The following is a 23,195-nucleotide window of genomic DNA, read 5'->3' on the forward strand; positions in this document are numbered from 1 at the left end:
CAAGTCTAAATATATTCAACACCAAATATTTTTCAAGAGCTTGGTTTCCATGACACTTACCATCTTGATCAGATAGCTATAGATACATTATGCATTATCAAAATCTTTCTTAAACGTTGGCGTCCAGAAATGGACACAGTAATGACACTCCAGGGGTTGAATAGCTTTTAAAAATATATTTGTCTGCAATCATCTTTGCAGTCTTTTCAGTGATCTTTTTCTCCTAGTTTTTTTTAATAATCTGGATCTTTGTCTAGTTTTGAATTTTATAAAGCCTATTCTCTGTGTTTAGGTTTTCATCAATTTTCATTTTATAAGATATCTCAATTACAGTTGCTTTGTGAACTATAAAAAAAACCCTTTGTTTTATGGAGTGGCTATGTAGATTTAGCAGATACATTATTTGCCATGTAGACAGAAAAAATGAAAAAAGAGAAAGGGAAGACAAAAAATAGATTTTAAGAGAAGTTCTTGATAAATCACCATTCTGCCAAAACTGAAGTGCTGAAGAAAAGGGAATAAAAGAGCCATATTCAGCCCTTGAGCCATATGTTGAAAGGGCAACAAATTGTTGAGATGTAAAGGGAACTGAATAAAATCAAGTCAAATACCACATGCTCAGTAGTCATTAAACAGCATAGAAAACCACATTAAATTTCTAACTACCTTTCTTGAGTTAAATGCATAAACATCTAAACAACCTAGTCAATTTAGGTGTATGTTTTTGCAAGTAATTATTTTATATATGTATCCTTAGGCAAGGTCTGATTAATGTTTGCCCTCAGTGGAATAATACCTTTGCCAGAATCCAGATAGGAATGTAGGAATCATAGAATCATAGAATAGTAGAGTTGGAAGAGACCTCATGGGCCATCCAGTCCAACCCCCTGCCAAGAAGCAGGAAATCGCATTCAAAGCACCCCCGGCAGATGGCCATCCAGCCTCTGCTTAAAAGCCTCCAAAGAAGGAGCCTCCACCACAGCCCGGGGGAGAGAGTTCCACTGCCTAACAGCCCTCACAGTGAGGAAGTTCTTCCTGATGTTCAGGTGGAATCTCATTTCCTGTAGTTTGAAGCCATTGTTTCGCGTCCTAGTCTGCAGGGCAGCAGAAAACAATCTTGCTCCCTCCTCCCTATGACTTCCCCTCACATATTTGTACATAGCTATCACGTCTCCTCTCAGCCTTCTCTTCTGCAGGCTAAACATGCCCAGCTCTTTAAGTCGCTCCTCATAGGGCTTGTTCTCCAGACCCTTAATCATTTTAGTTGCCCTCCTCTGGACGCTTTCCAGCTTATCAACATCTCCCTTCAACTGCGGTGCCCAAAATTGGACACAGTATTCCAGGTGTGGTCTGACCAAGGCAGAATAGAGGGGGAGCATGACTTCCCTGGATCTAGACACTATTCCCCTATTGATGCAGGCCAGAATCCCATTGGCTTTTTTAGCTGCTGCATCACATTGTTGGCTCATGTTTAACTTGTTGTCCACAAGGACTCCAAGGTCTTTTTCGCACACACTGCTGTCAAGCCAGGCGTCCCCCATTCTGTATCTTTGCATTCCATTTTTTCTGCCGAAGTGAAGTATCTTGCATTTATCCCTGTTGAACTTCATTTTGTTAGTTTCGGCCCATCTCTCTAGTCTGTCAAGATCGTTTTGAATTCTGCTCCTGTCTTCTGGAGTGTTAGCTATCCCTCCCAGTTTGGTGTCATCTGCAAACTTGATGATCGTGCCTTCTAACCTTTGTCTAAGTCGTTAATAAAGATGTTGAACAGAACCGGGCCCAGGACGGAGCCCTGCGGCACTCCACTTGTCACTTCTTTCCATGATGAAGATGACGCATTGGTGAGCACCCTTTGGGTTTGTTCGCTTAGCCAATTACAGATCCACCTAACCGTAGTTTTGTCTAGCCCACATTTTACTAGTTTGTTTGCCAGAAGGTCATGGGGGACTTTGTCAAAGGCCTTACTGAAATCCAGGTAGGCTACATCCACAGCATTCCCTGTATCGACCCAACTCGTAACTCTATCGAAAAAAGAGATCAGATTAGTCTGGCATGACTTGTTTTTGGTAAATCCGTGTTGACTATTAGCAATGACCGCACTTGTTTCTAAGTGTTCGCAGACCACTTCCTTAATGATCTTTTCCAGAATCTTTCCTGGTATCGATGTGAGGCTGACCGGACGGTAATTGTTTGGGTCGTTCTTTTTTCCCTTCTTGAAGATAGGGACCACATTCGCCCTCCTCCAATCTTCCGGGACTTCTCCTGTTCTCCAAGAACTCTCGAAGATAATTGCCAGTGGTTCTGAAATAACTTCTGCTATTTCCTTCAATACTCTTGGATGTAGCTGATCTGGCCCTGGGGACTTGAATTCGTTTAGAGAGGCCAGGTGTTCCTGGACAACTTGTTTCCCTATTTGGGGTTGGATTTCCCCCAATCCTTCATCCATTCCATGTTGTTGAGGTTGAAGATGGCTTTCTTTTTGTGAGAAGACCGAGGCAAAGAAGGCATTAAGCAGTTCTGCCTTTTCCCTGTCCCCTGTCGCCATCACCCCATCTTCTCCTTGCAGTGGCCCTATCGCCTCCTTTTTCTTCCTTTTTCTACCAACGTAAGCAAAAAAGCCTTTTTTGTTGTTTTTTATGTCCCTGGCAAGCCTGAGCTCATTTTGCGCTTTAGCCTTGCGAACCTTTTCCCTGCAGGTGTTGGCTATACGTTTGAATTCTTCTTTGGTGATTTCTCCCCTTTTCCACTTCTTGTGCATGTCACTTTTGAGCTTTAGCTCAGTTAGAAGTTCTTTGGACATCCATTCTGGCTTCTTTGCACTTATCTTATTTTTCTTCTTTGTTGGCACTGTTTGCATTTGCGCCTTGAGTATTTCACTTTTGAAAAACTCCCATCCATCCTTAACTCCCTTGTTTTTTAATACTGCCGTCCATGGAATGCCGCTCAGTAATTCCTTCATTTTTTGGAAGTCAGCTCTCTTAAAGTCCAGAATGCGTGTTTGACTTGTCTTAGTTTCAGCATTCCTTTGTACTGCAAACTGCAAGAGCACATGGTCACTTGCCCCTAAGGATCCGACGACTTCAACTGTATTGATCAGGTCTTCCACATTTGTTAAGATTAGATCAAGAGTTGCTAATCCCCTTGTTGCCTCTTCTACTTTCTGGACCATAAAATTGTCTGCAAGGCAAGTGAGGAATTTGTTGGACTTTGTACTCTTGGCTGAGTTTGTTTTCCAGCAGATATCGGGATAATTGAAATCGCCCATGACTATTATATCTCTTCTTTGTGCCTGTTTGGTCAGCTGTTGACAGAAGGCTTCATCGAGTCCTTCATCCTGACTTGGAGGTCTGTAGTAGACACCCACGACAAGATCTTTTTGAGTCCCGGTTCCTGGAAATATGTTTAATGTATATATTTTACATAGTGTTTTATAATGATGGATTTTTAACTGTATTATGCCCCTTCTCAAGCCTCGAGGAGAGACAGGCAAGAAATAAAATTGTTGTTGTTGTTATATGCACAGATATTATAAAATGCTTTCAAGTATGGAATGTCACATGCAACTTCCAAAACTTTATATGATTTTCTCTGTTAAAATGGAAAGTGGAAAGAAAGCATTGCCAAGGTCTTTTAACAGAAAATCAAAATATAATAAAATTGTGTTTTGTTTATATCTTCGCTTTAAGTTTCCTCTCAGCTCTGTTGCTACTGGCATATTTCTACAACAAATGTGCTCCCAACGATTTGGTGTCTTTTCCCCTCTTTCTCCTCTGCAAAATGTGTTAGCATTTACTGTCCATCCAACAATTTCAGAATGCTTTTCCAATGTGCTTATTCATCCCAGATTGCAGAAGACATATATGACAGAAGACATATATTTGTGTAATACAGAAGGGAAAAGATGGCACTTGCAGACTATGATTTTTGAAAAGATTTATATTAAGCAAATTAAGAATGTGAAGTCTGACTATATATTATATAATGGATTTTAATCAAGCAGTGAATTAAATCTTATTGAAAAACAACTTGTCAATTCTGCATTTGTAAAGTTGTAGAAACATTAAGCATTCATCATGAAGTTTCAGTAGTTCTCTCTATTCTTTTGTCATCGTCATCATCGTCGGTTGTGGGGTGGTGGGGTTTTTTTGGATGTGAAAGTACAGTCATTTAAACTTTATCTGACCTCTTTGCATCTTACAAAGTTAAAAAAGCAAAAAGAAGTAAAATAAGAAGGCAATGCTTGTGGAATGTACAGTGCATAATTTGGAAGGGCTGGTTTCATTACGATTCGCCCGCTTGTTTCTCCTGTTCAATCATTTCTTTTTAAGGCAGCGGGTTTTTCTCTTGCGTTTCTGTCTTCTTCAACTTAGACTTGTCGAATTTCTCAATTTCAGCCATATTGGGTTTGTCAGACATATTTGCGGATTAATCAGTGACACCAAGCAGCAGATGCAACTCAACTCCGATCCTCGCAGTAATGGCTCCAGGCAGTAGTCTTTTCCATCTGCTTGTCTCTTTGGTCTTGGTGGCACAAAAGAGCTTGTATGTTTCTGGAAAGAAGATCCTGGGAAAAGGGACTACAGTAATCTAGTAACACCTGAATAATATACAAAGCTGTACCCAAGGTCCTGTGAGCTGTATAAAATGCAGTTAATCGAGTGCCATTTTTTTGTTCAAATGATTTTAATTATTGGAATGCACAATTTTTTAAATATGCATAAAATGTTCTAAAACCTGGAAAAAAAATGAAGTTTGAGGAAGGGGTTCAGAGTACGGGTATCCCCTAGCTTCAATTTTTGGCATCCCTAGGAAGGGCTGGGAAAGAACCAGTGTATGCAGAACAGTTGGCCTTTTGTATTCACATTGATTCAAGCATTCTCAGTTTGAAAATATTTTTTTAAAAAATCCCCAAAGCCATACAGGGTTTGAAAAGTTATAAGGCAGTAGGGAACTATGGAGAAAGATATCCAACTATAAGCTTCTCATCTCCATTGACTCTGCCATTTATAGTGGACTGCATCTTGTAACCCAGTGACATCCTTATTTTTTCACTACTGTAAAAAAGGGGAAAAAATTCCCTGAAAAAAAACCCAAAGCAAAACTCTTATTTTGCAATTTTACAAAGAGACACCATTTCACTATGGCATTGTATATTATGGAAATAGAGCACCTATGGATTCTGGTATTTCTGGGGGGCCCTGGAACCAAACCTTACCAAATACCAGTGACCCAGAATACTACATAATTATCCTATTAGTTAGCTATAAAGTTTGTCTGAAGAGCTTGGAAATATATGATTGTCCAAAGGATCACAGTAGACTAGATGGACAAAAATCCTGACTGTAGTCTACTGTCTAGTATAAGGCATTACCTTATGTTTCCATGAATCTGAATTCAAGATTTAAATAGCACAAGACGAGAGCCACTCTTGCCATCTCAGTGAGGAAAAATATAATCTTGAATTTAGTTTTCTGCTCTATCAAGCCAAATGTCGTTTTAAAAAAGAGAAGAAAAACAATGTGAGTTGAATGAAATTGAGGAAGCAACCTGGCAGCTTCCGATCTAAACATACTTTTTCAATGTTGGTTTAAACAAATAAAAATTGTAAGATATTATGGACCCATGTGGATTCCAATAAGTTGAACAGGACACAATTCAAACAGTAAGAAAATCCTTTTAGATTTGGATTTCATTACAAAGGGGAGAGCAGTGACTGTATTTAAATAAATACATTTATTCAATATTAAATTGCTTGCTTTAATAAATACATATTTAATTTTGAAACAACCAAAATTGGGTTGAATAGCTTCTGTACTGCATTACTTGGCATTAGTGAAGTTGATATTCTAATTTATTTATTTTTAATTATAGCCCTACATAGCATTTTCCTGATTTCCCTCCAACCTTTTTTCATAAATTGAGACTGATTTTCTATCAGTCAGCTAAAAATTGTTAGCTCATAACCTTGGATATAAACTGAGGGCATTGAATTTGCTATTTTTATGAGTAATCTATCATAGCTCAGCTTTGTCAGCACTGTGGAGACTGAACAAGCCTGCCAGTCCTTTTATCTGAACTGTTATGAGACCATGTGGCAATATAAAATTTTGGAACCATTTGATGAAGGCAATGTAATATTTTATTTGAAATTTTCTCAGGCAATCTCCCAGTATTATGCTTAATTTGAACATGCTATTTCCTTATACTGAGTTGGAGAAGATAACATGACTTTTTTTTCAACTAGGGGACAACGTCTTGCTAGCTAATTATGGGTGGTTAATCTTTGGCTTTATAGATATTTTGATTTCAGTTCTCAGAGGATGTTCCTAGCATAGCCGTGAAGAGTTATGGACAGTCTAATCCACTGCTGTTTAAACAGTGGGTCCTCTCCCCAAATGGGGTCCCCTTAGCTCAATGTTGGAGTCATGAAAAAGTTGGCTACACTAAAATGGTTCTGAATGCTACCCATTTACACTAATCTGTTCATAACAATGTGCAATGTTACAGTGGACTTTGCAGAGATGCTTCAGCTGTGCTCCATAGAAAGGAAAATCAGCTCGTTTAGCAAGCCTTGCAAATATTGATTTATTATCAACAAATGTTTGATTTTTATATTTATTTTATATATCAATATGTCTTGGGTCATGAGTGGGGGAAAGGGGACAAGAGTGGAAGAAACTTAAAAACCATGCTCTAGTTCAAAACACCTGGAAAATCAAAGGTTTCCTATACTTGACCTAACATAAAAAAATAGCACACTGAAAAGGTTTTCTTGAAGAAATATTGTTGATGTTGTGTATCTTCAAATCATTTCTGACTTATGGAGACTCTAAGGCGGATTGATTACAGGGTTTTCTTGATAAGATTTGTTCCTAGGGGGTTTGCCTTTGCCTTCATCCTGAGCTAGGAAGGTGTGACTTGCCCAAGGTCACCCTGTGGATTTCCATGGCCAACCAGGGATTCAAATGCTTGCACCTTGTTGCAGCACATACAGAAGAAAAACACATTATCTTGGTTAGTGATACTTTCATTTAGTACAGGCCTTGAATTATGATTTGAATTTGCATGATTTTAATTGATGTTTTTAATTGTTTGGATTTTAATTGTATTGTTTATTTTTGGACTTATATGTTGTTGGCATCAAATTGTTGCCTGTTGTAAGGCCGTCCTGATTCCCCTTCGGGGTGAGAATGGCAGGGTACAAATGTGGGAGATAAATAAATAAACAAATTTAGTAATTAAACTCAGTTCCTAACACTGAGTGCTTCTTAAGATGGATTGGGTCCACTGCCTTTGGGACAATGCCAACTCAAGCTTCCAATTTTAGAGATGGAAAAACTAGGTACAAAATGAGGATGTTAACAACTGTATAAAATACTCAAATTTGGGGGTGTATGATAGGACAAAGCTAGCAAAATAGAACACATACACTGTAGCTGTGGAATATTACATTTGCCAAGAATCTGAAATACTTTTTTCCGGAAAGGGATGCTGTTCAGATTGGCTCCGATTTGTCTGTAATAAAGATGCACATAATCTCTTCTCATCCCAGTCTAGAAACAGTTCCAAGGTCTGCTTCCCCTTTGAAAGCCACCAGCCAAACCACTGACAAGTCTGAGTTCTTATGAAGAGCACTGGCAACTTGGATGAAGACTAACACGCTGTAGGTATGAGCTGCTATTTCTAAAACTGGCAACAAATGACCGGAAAGTCATTTTTAAAGTAGAATTTCATACCAGCATGAATAAGCTTGTCTTTATAAAATTTCTCCCTACAACTGCATAACAAAAGGTAAGCGCAATAAAGTGTAACGCTGACAGAAACTGCAATTTCAGTGAGAATGTGTGATTTTTGTGAAAATTTTCAAAGAAAACCTCAGTCCTTTAAAATGTGAATTACTTTTCTCGTTGGCAGACACCAGCTCACATCTTCCAAACCTGGATAATCATTTTGCTCATTTCATAGACTTTCAAGTTCAGGGACAAGCCAAATATTTTAGGTACCATTCAAAAACACCTGAAGTAGAATATAAACTACCACACGGTTTATTTCACATATAGGTTGTAATTTCTTTTACTTTGGGTGCTGTTTGTGCATCTGTGGCATAAAAGACAGTTTGGTGCTCAACATAATGACCCAACCCTTATCAAAACTCCAATGGCTCTATATTCTTGATGTGTGCTTTCAAATAGTTTCCAGCTGACAGTTATCCTAAAATGAGCCTATCACAGAGGTTTCTAGGACTGAAAATGTGTGACTTGCCTAGGGTCAACCAATGGATTTCCATGGCTCAAATCACTATATCATGCTGGCTCTTATCATAATAAAAATCAGATTAGAATCTATCTGTCATTAAAGACAGTACCTTCCTGTTTGTCAGCACATTACAATTCCTTTCTGATTTCACTTAATGACCATGTGCCACACTCAAATGGTGGCTATATGCAATATACTAACCATTACTCAGAATTTTGTAAACGTGGCTGAACTGAACCATTAGCAACCACAAACTTGCTTGAAAAAAGCAACTGAATGCTTTAAATTTTGTGACAGTAATAAAATGTCACCATTAAAAACAAATAAATCCTGGTACCAATTAGAATAGAACAGATGAGGTTTTAGGTCTCTACCATCACCTCATAATTAGCAGGCAGTGTTAAAAATGTCATTTAAGTCTTTCAAATTCTAAATACTTGATTATTTTAAAGTGTTCTCAATAGGAAAATAGCAATATAATTACTGGAAGAATGGTTTCTATTAAAAGTTATTAATTCCTAAAGTCTCTTTTTCCATAACAGTAGGCTGCAATGTCTCACTGGAAAAAAATTGAATTAAGCTGAATGGGACATTTATTTTGAGTTGCCTAATGGTTGTTTTTAACTTGTAATGTAGAAGGTTTCCCTCAGAAACCCTGAATGAGACAGACTGGTTCCACACTGATTTGCTTAGCTTTATGCATTTTCCTCCTCCTTTCTTGTTGGTTTGAGAAACAATTATTTGAGTTATTTTTTCTCCACAACAAACAGAATGGTATCTGCTTCAGAATGACTGGAAAAAAAGCATCTGGCAAATATTTCATTTCCAAGACATACTTTGACTCCAATAATATAAAATAACTTGTGGCCTTAAACTGGGATGTGCAAGTTGAGCAATTGCTCAAGAACTGAAGATTTACTGTCTCACTCAGGGTTTCTGAGGGAACCCTTTATACATTTTAATCTTTAAAATTTTAACACAACATCATAAACTGTACTGCAATGGAAGATGATGTAATCATATGTGCATCTTTTAACGAAATCAAAGTACAGTATGACCACCCATATCCATAGGACCAGTATTTGCAATTTCATTTATCCACAACCAAAATATAGGTCCTCTCTATGATATTCTTGGACCAGAAATCCTTTATTTCAATAGGATTTGCTATTATCCACAATTTTGCATATCCATGTGAAATCTGAGAATATATTTTCCATGAATGAGAAGGTTATGCTGTGCTTCAGCCCAATGCCTATGTTAGTTTACGATATATTAGTCTTTGAGATGAAACATGTGTTCCTACTTTGGGACTAACATTAGCACCAAAGTGAGTCTCACATTACACAACACTCTTTTTTTTAATCTTTATCCAAAAGTAAGTATGAGAGAGCTGAACTGGAATAAGATCCTAATGTGCAAGACAGGAGACCATTAATTGTTTGCTTCTTGGTACATTCTTGGTACATTCTTGGTACATTGGTACAATCTGTACTGGACTCCAATCTTCTTGTTTCAACTGATTTCTTTCTGGCAGGAGCATCCTTCCTCCCGCATTTCAGACTAGCACCAGAGTGGAGAAGAGAAAAGAAGTAGAGTCCCTTTATCAGTTCCACCAGCTTTTGCATTAACTAAAACCATAGTTCTTAGATATAATAACAGGCAGGAACAGAAGCAGTGGGCCTCAACGGTGGTAAATACTGGGGAACTGTGGAGTGGTAGTGAAATGCAGGAGGACAGAACTGCATGTGCCATATGCACTGACCGGTGCTCCCTAACCTAGCCTGATGCACTGTAGGTGTTCTCCTATTGCCTTCGTTGTTCCCTACCTAGGGAAAGGTGGGATATAAATTAATTAAATAAATAAAAATTAAGTAGCAGTCTATTGGTGTTTATATATGAAATTGGGAGAAGATACTATTTCATACTTCACCTTAGGAAACATGGAAAACTGGATTTTAATTCTATTCTTTCTGCATTATGGGATCTGAAAGGGATGTGTTTTAAATTCAGTTTATTCTCATCAATTTTATTGGTCTATAGTTCTGGTCATTGATTTTAGGCTGAAATGGAACTGAGCTAAACAAATTTTAAGCCAGCTCCTCCTCCTGTTATTCCCTCATTCTGATGACACTGAATAATATGCCTGTTGTATAACTGTTGGATAAATATATTATTGTAATATGTAACTTGCATGACCTCTCAGTTTAAAACCTCATCTTAGCCACATCACTTTATTTAATTTTCCATGGATTTTGTAACAGGAGAAAATATTACCAAAGTTGTTCAGTGGTCGATGGTTGTGAAATTTACTAAGAAAGTCAGAGGTGATACTAAGGTCAGACTATGTTTAACTCTGCAACCACAGAGTGGCTAGGAAGAAATGTCAATCCTGGAAGCATGAATAAGGAAAGATGATGTCAGTGTGATGCTTAAGGCTTATAACCTATTACCTGTGAGTAAAGCCCCATTAATTTCAATCTGAGTTACTTCTGACATTTCTGTTATTGTATTGTGAGTGTGCCAGACAGAATTCCATTGGCTCCTTGTGTCTCTGATTCTTGCTGAACTTGCTGAACTTGCTGAAGCTTTATTTCATTCTCCAAAAAATCTGTGGTGTGGTGCATGGAATTAAAGAAACATGTCTCATTTCAGAGCTTGGGACAACTTGGAATAAGGCTTAAAAAGAGTTTGGGAAGGTGACCTTGAATGTAGCTCCCAGACTGTTCATGCTGTCTTGGGAAAGCTGAGAGTAGTAGTCTAATTTTCTGCTGCTGTATATTTGTTGCTTTCTGCTCCAAGGCTAAGCATAAAGGTGGAACAAAGCATTCCCTTATATTGTATGTGTGTCTGCATATGTAGCAACAGCTGCATGAAACTAAGCATGAAAACCTGACATGCTTTATTGACTCAGCTAAACAGGTACATGTGGAATAAAAACTCCAATAAGCCCTTGCAAAGTTCAAAGCAAACTTTGTGGTGTGGGAGAAAATTCTCCACAGAGCAGGTTCCCAGTAGGCTTATTATTAAATGTACATTGTGTCTATAAATTACACATAGGCTAGTAAGTGTAACCGAAAGATTGATTGGAAAAATTGGAAAGATTAAATGCACACTTTACATCAGTCAGTACTACTCAAGCCCACTGGTTCCCTTGCTTATTTAAAATTTCAGGCTTGGTGCCATTTATGTCAGATATAAATAGATGAATCATCCATTCCAAGTTATAAATGCAGCAGAGCTTCGAAGTTGGCTTGAAAAACAAATTGGTCATCTGATACTGTAGTACAACTTACACTACTATTGGAGCGAGAGAGCTGCCTCAGGTGGCATATGTTGTGGGTAGGAGTGACCATATGCCACCTGAGGCAGCCCCCATGGGCAAACTTTGGCCCTCCAGGTGTTTTGGACTTCAACTCCCACAATTCCTAACAGCCTACTGGTCCAAGACACCTGGAGGGCCAAAGTTTGCCCATGGCTGCTCTAAACCAATCATATTGAGTAGCCTGGGATGCTTTCCTGTTTGAAGGGACAGAGCTGTAACACTGGCCCTGTACCTCTTATGCTTGCTTACCTACTACCCTTGGGTATGGTGCAGGATGCGATCTTGTTGTCAACATTGAGATTCAACTGCAAGTCTAGTTGGCTTCAATATGTGAAATAGGGAAGGTAGGAAAATGGCCTGGAGATATTGTCATAATGGTAAATAAAATTTTAACAATTGTCCATAGTGTTGATTTACCATCATGACTTCTATCAAATTACAGCTATGTCTAAGCGAAAAACTGACAACTTATGGTTTCAGAAGGCGAGTGTATCGTAGAATGAAGGAGAATTATTTGGCATTGCAGAATTGTAATGGAGCAGGGAAAGCTCGCCCCCCAGTAGTTACACCCTTGCTTAAATTGTTAGACTTCAGCAAACCTTTAATTTTCCAGTGTAATATATAATCCAAGCAACTGAACTGCTGCTGCTCTGTTTCCTCAGCTTTGACGTATGAAAGTGAAGTTTACTATGCCTTCCTGCACAGACACAGTGTTCCTTTTTATTGTTTCTCTTCTGAATGCTCTTCATAAATTATCTGAACTTTGGTTTGTGCTAGGACTGAAATGAGACAGATAGGCAAGAGCTCAGATCATAAGGAATTCGGGAATGCTTTAGCTCATTCAAATTTCTTTCTTGTAAAGTTTCATAATATAATATTTATGGTAACCCAATACCCCTTAGGAATGTGACTGTTCAGTGCTGATTGCCAAATCCAACCAGTGCCTTTTAACCAACCTTTATCTGCCATTTTTTTGTCATTTAAATTTGAGTGATGCTTGTATTTCTACATATTCTTGAAATACTGGCCTATGTGATGTTACCAGGGACTGCCCACTCTAACATTACATGATCTGATCTCTATTATCAGGAGCCATCCAAGATTTCAGGCACTCATCCAGAAAATGCAGTGTAGGATGTTTCTCACTCAGAAACTCTATATTAAATAATGTCAAGTACTGTGATGTTGCTAGTGGATGATGACTCTTTTCTGGATCTTAGTCTGAACCCTGAAAGAGCTGCCCAAGGTGCTGAATATTAGGCAGCTAAGGGCCAGCGCTTGAATAGTGCCTGCAGCCAAAACCCAGAATGATTTTACCTTCCTTACCATATCCTTTTATTGTAAAACAGTACATTGGGCTAGATTTCACAATTCCATATAGTCTTCAACTTGGTTTACTAAAGTGTATTGTGATTTGGACTATAGGGGTAAACTGTACTGTACTGGCCTATTTCACCCATCACTTGCCAGAAGTCCATCTTCATGAAATTGCAGGTCAAGGTCTAAGAGGCCAAATCATTCCAAGCTGCACCATCTGCAAAACCAGTTGTTAACTTCATTATTCTTCTTTTCTTCCCTGCACTTGTTTTTCAACTTGAAGAAGAGATCAAAAGACAATTTGTGTATCAAGGTAATTCAGTTCATTCCCCAGAGCCTCATAATACTATATGATGTCCCGAAGACTATGCCTTGCAGTGTCATGGGTTCCCAAGTGGACCCAAAGGAGGGAATAATTTTCAGTGGGCTTGGCAAGTCTTGTTACATTACAGATTTGTATCACAGGGAGACTCACACCTCTCAACATATTCTCTCAGGCCTGTAGACTATTGTTTCTGTTCCCATCAGCAGGGAGTCTCCTACCACCACCACATATCTCCTTTGGGGATTTACAGAGACCACTTGATATGTTGAATCTTCCATTATCATCTGCACAATCCTCAATCTTCAAGGATTGACATTGTTGCTCTTCATCTTGTTGCTCACCATCACTGAAAAGTGAGGAAATTTCAAATCTCTTGAGTAGCTCTATATTCACAGAATTGTCCTTGATCTATCTACTTCTATGTGTCACATTCCTTTGAATGTCTGCCTCATGTATTTGGAAACTGACCCCCTCCTCATAGATATCTTCTGTGTGTTTCTCATCCAAGACAGTCTACTTTTCTGTGTCCAAAAAGCCTCATGCTCCCATGATATGCTGAAGAGTAGATGCAGACTGGCTTCAAGTTGCAGGACCTTTTTTTTTCAACAGACTAATTAAAACAAATAATTCGGTGCAGTAAATTTCAACTTAAAGCAGTTTTCTTTTCTATTCAGGATTTCCAACATTGTGCCAGTACCCAACATATGAGTATTAAGTTTCCAGAATATTAATAACCTAATTTCTCTTGAAAATATAGACTAAGGAGGAGGTGTTTGTGGCTTCATTTTTCACAGTGCCAGTCTCCATTACCATGGACCCCAGAATGTCTGGGAATGCGGCTAGGATGCTTAAACCAAAAAAATTAGGGAAGACTTGGGGCTCTGCTACATACTTGGCAATCTGAAATATAGGAAATGTGAGCATGAACCCATTTTTATCCTGTGAAGAGGATAATTTTTTTTCCTTAAGAGCAGACATTTCAATATGTACTTCTGGTCTTAGAAGAAGACAGACAAAAAGATATCTATTTGGATAACGATTATCCTTTGGACAGCTTTTCTCAAAGGCCTTGTAAGAGGGTAGTCACATCATTAAAAATGTCAATATTTTGTCAGGAATCACAATAAATTTACATGAATAAACTGTGTGTAGAACAACAGCTAACAACTTCAGATGTTGTGGAACTAATATTGCTTCTAAAGTACTGTATTCAGTTAACACCTACCAAACAAAGGATGCCTCCAGGCACAACAGCCAGGTTACCGCTATGCAAATACTCTCACTGATTGACTTTGCAGCTGCACGGTTACACAATACTAATCAAGCTTGTTAATTGCAACATTCACACTTGCTTCAAACAGACAAAGGTTCTTTCTCTCACCCCAGACATTCCACAGATAGACAGACAGACAGACAGACAGACAAGCGCGCACACACACGCACACACTTGCCTTACCTCCAACAGATGCCAGCCAGAGTTGCAGGTGAAAAGTCAGGAGAGAATACTACTGGAACATGGCCATACAGCCCGAAAAACTCACAGCAACCCAATTCATGGTAGGGTTTTCTGATCTCCATGGCACTCCTCAAATCTCTGGAAATATATGTAACAACATATATGCGTTTCCCATATAGATCTGTACATTTTGAAGCAATCTTAAATCACTGAAAGGCAGCTGGCCCAGAATGGATCAGAAAACTGGACCTGCACAATTCACAATGTTCCATTTTTGGCAGATGGTTGTATGCTTTGCATGGAAGATTGCTGGCTTTACATGAGTCAGGCTGTTTCCAGTGTATTATGCAGTTTTTTAAATTATGGCTGGAATTCCTTTTGGGCAGTTGCTAATGTTGTAGTTATGTAGAGAGCTAGTATGTAGTGACTCCAGCCTAACCCTTTCCCAATCCCCACTTACTTGACAGCAGCCATTGTGTGTGTGTGTGTGTGTGTATGTGTGTGGGGTGTCTGTTCCTCTGTTGATCGGTGAGGGTCCATTTTCTAGTCAGTTTGGAAGCAACCGCTCCCATGAGAAATCCCCATTGTAAGAGAAAGATGCAGGGTCCCTCTCACAATGCTCCCTTGCACTGGGGAATAGTTGCATGATGGGGTGAGAGGGAAGATCAGTCAACTGTTTCTCAATCAACAGGGAAACAGACCCACATTGAACACAGCAGCTGCTGCTGAGTAAGTGCGGACTGAGGGACTCGTTGGTGGTATGAGTTACCATAGCATTCCAGGTTTCACTAGAAAATAGGATTCTCAAAGTGAGAAAAAGGGCAGGGCATTCAGAGTGGATGAGGGCATTGCTGTTAAGATTATTGAGGTAAAAACAGGCAAGTGCAGGCAGTCTTCGAGTTACAAACACCTGACTTTCAAATGACTCACAGTTAAGAATGGGGGTGAGACACCAGGAAGTGTGAGGAATCTACCATGAGACAGGGAAATTCACTCCTAAAAGAGTTATCATAGAATCATAGAATCATAGAATAGTAGAGTTGGAAGAGACCACATGGGCCATCCAGTCCAACCCCCTGTCAAGAAGCAGGAAATCACATTCAAAGCACCCCCGCCAGATGGCCATCCAGCCTCTGCTTAAAAGCCTCCAAGGAAGGAGCCTCCACCACAGCCCGGGGGAGAGAGTTCCACTGTCGAACAGCCCTCACAGTGAGGAAGTTCTTCCTGATGTTCAAGTGGAATCTCCTTTCCTGTAGTTTGAAGCCATTGTTCCGTGTCCTAGTCTGCAGGGCAGCAGAAAACAAGCTTGCTCCCTCCTCCCTATGACTTCCCTTCACGTATTTGTACATGGCTATCATGTCTCCTCTCAGCCTTCTCTTCTGCAGGCTAAACATGCCCAGCTCTTTAAGCCGCTCCTCATAGGGCTTGTTCTCCAGACCCTTAATCATTTTAGTCGCCCTCCTCTGGACGCTTTCCAGCTTGTCAACATCTCCCTTCAACTGCGGTGCCCAAAATTGGACACAGTATTCCAGGTGTGGTCTGACCATCATGGGGAGAAGGGGTCTCCACTGAAGCTTTATCACCAATCCTTGTTTCCACAACAAGCCAAATTTTAAAAATCTAATTACTGCAGGGTCATAAAGTGAGGTGACATATTCTGAACAGGAACATAGACAGCAAAACAAACCACAGGGTTTTCCCTATGCTATCCAAAGTTTATATTTATAATATAGATATAGATATGGTTCGAGTTACACTTTAAAATGTACCTGTTCTGACTTACATATAAATTCAACTTAAGAACAAACTTACAGAACCTATCTTGTTCATAACTTGGGGACTGCTTGTAAATGGAAACAGTCCTCAGAGATACTGCTAGTAAGATTTCTGAAGTTACAAAAAGAAAAAAAAGGGGGAGAGGGCAGGAAATAGGAGGCCCTATGGACTCCTTTTGGGATATTACACACAGACTCAATCATGGATACATTTCAGCATATAGTAGCTGCTACTACTACTATTATTACTTTAAAGTTTAGATCAGCTGCTGTACATTGCTGCAACAATAAAAATATTTTGGGAGGCCATTCGCAAAATCTGTGAGTGTATTTTTATAGCATTTCACTGGTTAGATTTATTATAATCCTGAATTCATCAAAAAGGAATTATATTCATGTTACCCATTAACCAGGCTGCACCGTATTATGTATAAAGCTTTATAAACCAGCTTTTTATTTTTGACCAAAGGGCACTCACCCTCCCTCGCAAAAGCCATATGCATGAGTAGCTTTCCAGTCAAAACACAATAAATATAACCCTTTGCTCTTCAAACCAAGAAGGTTCATATGGAAAATACATTCCCATGGACCTAGTCCAAGAAACCCACTATAGCAATACCTACCAGGTTGAAGTCCTGGAGTGAAATGCACACATTGCTGAAAACAATAAGTCTTTGTATAGTCATTCAATAATTTGCATATTGCATACTTGTGTTATATTAATGCCGTGAGTATTTGATTTCAATGTTTTTCAACAAATGAATGGGAAAGAAGGAATAATAAATGTTTTCCACTCATAGCTAGAATGTTATTTTTCTTTGTATGGAGTTTAAAGACATTTAAGTTCCTGATATGGCAGAGTAGAGTGGGGTGGGGGTGACAAAGCATTTTTATGGAAAAAATTGGAGTTTATGTCTGTATACCATATATTTTGGCAAAAGACAAATGAGAAAAGAATCTGATAATGCACATTATTACCACACTGTGCACACAGTACAAGGAATTCTACAAGAGTTGGCATGCATCAAATTGAATTAATAAAAGCTCATATATTCAAGCACATACCCTGATATGCACTAGATCATGGGTAGTTAATTTATGCTCCCCCCCTCAATATTGTTGGAGCTTATCTTCCATCATCCTGAATATCATCCATTTTTGCTTATGTGAATGGAGGCATACAACATATAGAGAGTCAGATTTAGAAAGGCTAGAGGTGCCTTTTAGAAAGTCTAGATGTTATATTCTATTATGCTGTAGTATTAATGCAGTTAAAACAAAGGGAGCCCAGGTGTAGGAAAGAATGATGTTTAGGTAAGAGGAAGACTTCTTAAGGAATCTGAGGTTTTGTTTGGTGTGGAGATCAATACTGGAATTTCATGTATCAAGTCACCTGTCAATGAAGCTCCAAGTCAGGAGTTCTGGTCCTTCATTTTTGGATCTTGTTTTCCTGCTTAAGTTACATGTCTCCTGTTTGGATTACAAATCTTGTTTCAAGTTTTCAAGCTTTTGGGATTATACTCAAGTTCCAGTTTTCAAATCTTTGGAATTATAGTCATGTTTTGAGTGCCATCACCTTGGGATTACAGTTTCTTGTTTTACCTTCTGTAATTTTTGGATTCATGTTCAGAGTTGCTCTTTGCCTTTTGTGAAGCTCTTGATATCTAGCTCATGGATGTATTTGGATACTTTTTTTTTACAATCTGGCCTTTGATTTTACTTTCTTGCATGCTTAATTTGCTTTTTTAAAATGACTTTTAGATAATTGCTTGCACAATTTTGAAGCTGTTACTTTTTATATACACTTTTCTAAATAAAGTCATTATTATTGTTGAACTGTGTGGTGTTTGGGTGAAAAGGAATCAAACGGGTGGCTGGGCTGCAACAATGGCAAGGTCTTATATCCCATTAATGGGCATCCAAATGGCAGACTCCATGAGCTTTCCAATGAAGTGTCAGTCAGGTCTTAACAGATTGTAACAAAGTGATTCCCACTTGGACATTTCATTATCATCGGTTCTGAAGTGGAGAACAGTATTGTAAGGGTATTTTAAAACAAACACACACTGTTTGACTTTTCTTCCTTGGAATACATTATGCATACACGAGAAATGTTTTTTCTAGCATGACTATTGTAGCAAGATAGTTATATGCACAAAGATGGAAGAGCCCAATACCAACAAAAGAGGATCTAACAGAAATGGATTAACTATCAGCTTTGTTTAGATAAAAATAATTAGTGATGTTTTAAAAGTATTGGGACCTCCTTATTGACTTGCAAAAAAGAAAGAAACGGACTTGATAACAGTGGGTTTTTTTTATTATTAGGATGGCTTTAGCAGAAGAAGTGGCGATTTCAAACGGGTGAGATTATATTGCATATGCTTATACCCACTGAAAGGAAAGTTAGTTGTCACTTTCTATATTTCATGTGCTTTATTTTTTGCCTTATCTGTTCTTTTCTTCTTCTTTACTTTTCTATCTTTTTTTTTCTTAAAATAGTTGTACTTTTAAAAATGTATTTGGAAAATAAAAATGTTCTTTCAAAACTAGCAGTTGCGTGATTTTAAACCTGCACTGTTTTGTTTAGGTACTGAAAATAATATATTCTTTACAGCATTTGTCTAAGAACATCAGATTCTTAAGGATTCAATTCTCTATGGGCGTTTGTGAAAGCACTGCCAATCTGGAACCCTTTGACAGTTTGTGGGTTTTTAGCAATAGGATCCTTTCTTGTTCATTGTATGAGAAAAGTGGTTGTCCTGACAACATATCTTTCCACTCTATATGGTTGTTTTGATTAATTATATCAATATATTTCTGATTACTGTCTCCAAGATACTCTACCACTAACCGCACTCAGAGGCACAAAGATGAAGCATCATTTGCTGAGTAGGAATCAAATGCCTTGCCAATGCATTTTATGCCTCTTAATTTTAATATGCTGAATTATGTTCAGTAATATACAATGTGCTTGTCCAGAAATGTGCACATGTTGGCTAAGATAGGGAGTGTCAGGGCACCAGAAATAAAGCTCCTGGTTCATCAGGCTGTTTAAGAACGTTCCTATGAAACAGGAGCACTAAATAAACAAATGCAGGGAGTGCATGGATAAAGAATCAACATCACCAATGGAATATTATGCAGCATTCTAAAAGACAACAGAGTGTTCAGGTACTACAAATAAATTTCATTGGCTTCTGTGGGAACCATACTATTCTATATTATCTGTGTTATTCCAATGTGTGTTTAGTAATGGAACTAAAGATAAAATATATCAGAAAACAGGAGGTTTTTGCCAGATTTGCCATAGCCCAAACCAGGTTAGCCTTACAACTGCACATTGCAGCATTTTGACTAGTCAACATAGACTAGTGCTTTGTGTATTTTGTTTAGCTATTGAATGGTGCTGGTTTAGAATGGAGATGTAGAGCTGGATATCATCAGCATACTGGTGACGATTCCAAACAAATATTGTCTAAACAGCTTGCTAGATTCTGGGGAACTGACAGTGCAATCACATACAAATGCAGTCATCTTCAGTAAAGTTTATCCCAGAAAAATAGATATATACATACTGAGAACCTTTATGGGCATACAACAACAAAATCACTACACAGGTACAGCAAGAAGACGTCACAGATAAAAAAAAAACATATTTAAAAGTTACTAATATTAAGGATAAGATTTGCAACAGTCTCACAAGAGTCATCCAGAAGATATGAAATTTTATAATAGTAAAGCTTATCCCCAAAAAAGATATGAAGCTGTAGCCTTGTTTTTTTTTTCTAGTCAAGAATACAGATGTTATGACTTTAACACCAAGTAGGTCTTTAAAAAAGACTCCCCCTACTTTATGTGATACCTTGTGGAAGGTGATTTATAGGTTTTGCACATTTTTGTGACTAAGAACATATTTATAATAAGATTATATACTACTACTACTACTACTACTACTACTACTACTACTACTACTAATAATAATAATAATAATAGTCCACGTCTTCTTGTGGGTCAGGGCAGTTAAAACAGACAGATAAAACACAACACTATTAAAATGCATATAAAAGGTAAAGGTTTCCCCTGACGTTAAGTCCAGTCATGTCTGACTCTGGGGTTGGTGCTCATCCATTTCTAAGCCGAAGAGCCGGTGTTGTCCGTAGACACCTCCAAGGTCATGTGGCCGGCATGACTGCATGGAGCACCGTTACCTTCCCGCATATACCAAAATATACCAAAATGCATATACCAAAATATAAACAAGACCAATACCAACACCAATAAAATGCAGATTATAATTAGCAATTTAAAATTGACTGGGTAGGCCTGCTAGAAGTATCTTGAATTCTGACAGTTGATTTAGCTGTAGAATCTCTTCTGGCAGTAATTTTGCAGTCTTGTGGCGGCCAATGGAATGCTTGTCTGGGTGACAGTTGCCAATAAGGTCTAGCTGGTTGGAGAAGGTGCTCCGCAGAGGACCTAAGTGTCTGTTGCAAAGAGCCAACAATCCTACAATATGCACATAAACCTAAATAATGCACATTTAAGGAGACACAAAACCAATTTATAGGCTAAATACCTGCATATGCACAGTGCTCTGTAAAAAGGTCAGAATTAAGAGACAAAGACTGAAGATAGCCTATTGGACAATATCTGCTTTAAAAATACATCAAAGAACACATAACTCCAGAATCTAAGGATTTATTCAGATGAGAAATACAAACTAAATTGTATGAGAGAAGGTGATCATGTAGGTAACCTCGACCCAAGCCTCTTGAAATGGTGCTATATTAATGTTAAAGCATCTCAGCTCTCTTGCAAAAAAAAAAAAGCAATCCTACATTCAGGGCATTCATTGTCTGTATCTGTAAGTTCCAAGTTCCAAAGTTCATTTCTTTTTTTTGTCCACAAGGTGGTGATCCCTTTGGATGCAGCAGTCCAGTCTAGAGTAAGAGAGGCAGACTATGTTTAGGGCACCTTTTCTAGCCCCTTCCCTAAATGGGGTGAGCAGAGTGGATCCTAAATGGGGCAGCTCAGTCGTGGATACAGCTGCTGGACTGCTCAACTGCCTCGTACCTTGAGGTAGGACAACTGAATTCATATTCACCGTCCATGTGTCAGTCTGTGGCTAGGGGCTTCCAAATTATACAGTCTTTCCAATGTCACCACTTGCTGATCACCAAGGGACTTTTTTTTTGGTTTTCTTTTCTTTTTCTTGGAAGATGCCTGTGTGTGAATTTGTTTTATGTGTGGAGATTAATGCACACCTGATCAATGCACAGTCTTCACAGAAAGAGGTTCAGATTCAGTGGCATGGTTAACCCGATGACTGGTGGCCCTTCATCTATTGCAGCTTTCTGCCTTTTCAGCCATTGTAACATGTTCCATGTTATCGTCCACCTGCTCTGCCACTGAGGACTTCAGATTGTGCTTGCTCTGGCTCCTCCCCTGTGACCTTGCCACTCCAGAAGCACAAGACTCTGATGGCCTTACCCGCAGGTTCACTGGAACCACAAGCCCCCTCACCATGATAAGGTGACAATTTATTGAGGGATATTTCATGACATAGACATGCACTAATACAATTATTCTAGTGTTGATGAAGAACATTCCTAAAGCTATATTTTTAGTTTAATGATTGGAGAACAAAAGTGATATGTTTTAAGATGCCAGAGTTTCCCGAAATAAACAAATCTGCCATGATAAATAATGTTAAGTTATAAATGTTACAAATTCTGTTTTTCAGTTTTTTTGAGGGCAGCATATTTGCCTTAATATATCTTCTTTGCAGGTGAAAAGAAAGCTGTTGTCGTTGTGGATACAGTGATCGCAAAAGAAATGGCAATAAATATGATAAAAACAATCATGCTCTTTTAATATTTTCTTGTTGTGTGCCTTTAAGTGATTTCCAACTTAGAGGACCCTAAGGCAAAACTATTGCAAGGTTTTCTTGACAATATTTATCCAAAGCAGGTTTGCCTTTGTCTTCCTCTGTAGCCACAAGGGTAAGATTCATCTATGGTCACCCAGTAGGCTTCCATGACTGATCTTGGAGATCTTGGACATGTCATACTTTCTCAGCTTGAGAGAATAGGGATGCCCCCCCCCCAACAAATCTTCTCAACAAAACCCTATGACAGGGCTGCTATAAACTGGAAATCACTTGAAGGCACATAACACACACACACACACACACACACTAGAGTCATAGTACAACACTCAAACTACTATTCCACACTGTCACTTTAGCAATGCTAAATATTAAAATACTGTACAACTGAATGAAAAGATATTAAGCAGCTTTATTATAAAAGACAGACTGCACGTTTCTCCACTTAGATTTATGCTGCTTAAGTCATGTTCAGCAAGCTTTCACAAAAATCCCATGGGCCATATTCTATTAATACATCACCATAAGCAACATTCTAACAAAGTTGATTTAACTATCATGCTGATGTCAGTTTAGCATTTTGGGAACCATTAAATGCTAATGTTTATATATAATGTTCAGATTTACTGATAGGTTTGCTTTGAGTTTGAAAGTTGTATCTCCAGACACTAATCTGATCTCAGCTAGGGTTATGCAAATAAATTGTGTTTAAAAATAATAATGCAATATCTATTACATTATTGTATTATTACACTATTGTAAACAGTTTTTCTCCCTCCCCCTTTTAAAATTCTATCAAATAGATTTTTTTGTAAAGGCTTTTAATAAGCCAATATTTTGGAACACAGGAA

At 38.3% G+C, this 23,195-nt stretch overlaps 1 pseudogene; it reads right to left on the minus strand.

Moving 5' to 3' along the window:
* Window positions 1–4,159: 4,159 nt before the first annotated feature.
* Window positions 4,160–4,476, minus strand: LOC100560239 (thymosin beta-4-like; annotated as a pseudogene).
* Window positions 4,477–23,195: the final 18,719 nt, after the last annotated feature.

The sequence above is a fragment of the Anolis carolinensis genome, chromosome 3 (genome assembly GCF_035594765.1).
Source record: "Anolis carolinensis isolate JA03-04 chromosome 3, rAnoCar3.1.pri, whole genome shotgun sequence".
In the NCBI taxonomy this organism is placed as follows: domain Eukaryota; kingdom Metazoa; phylum Chordata; class Lepidosauria; order Squamata; family Dactyloidae; genus Anolis; species Anolis carolinensis.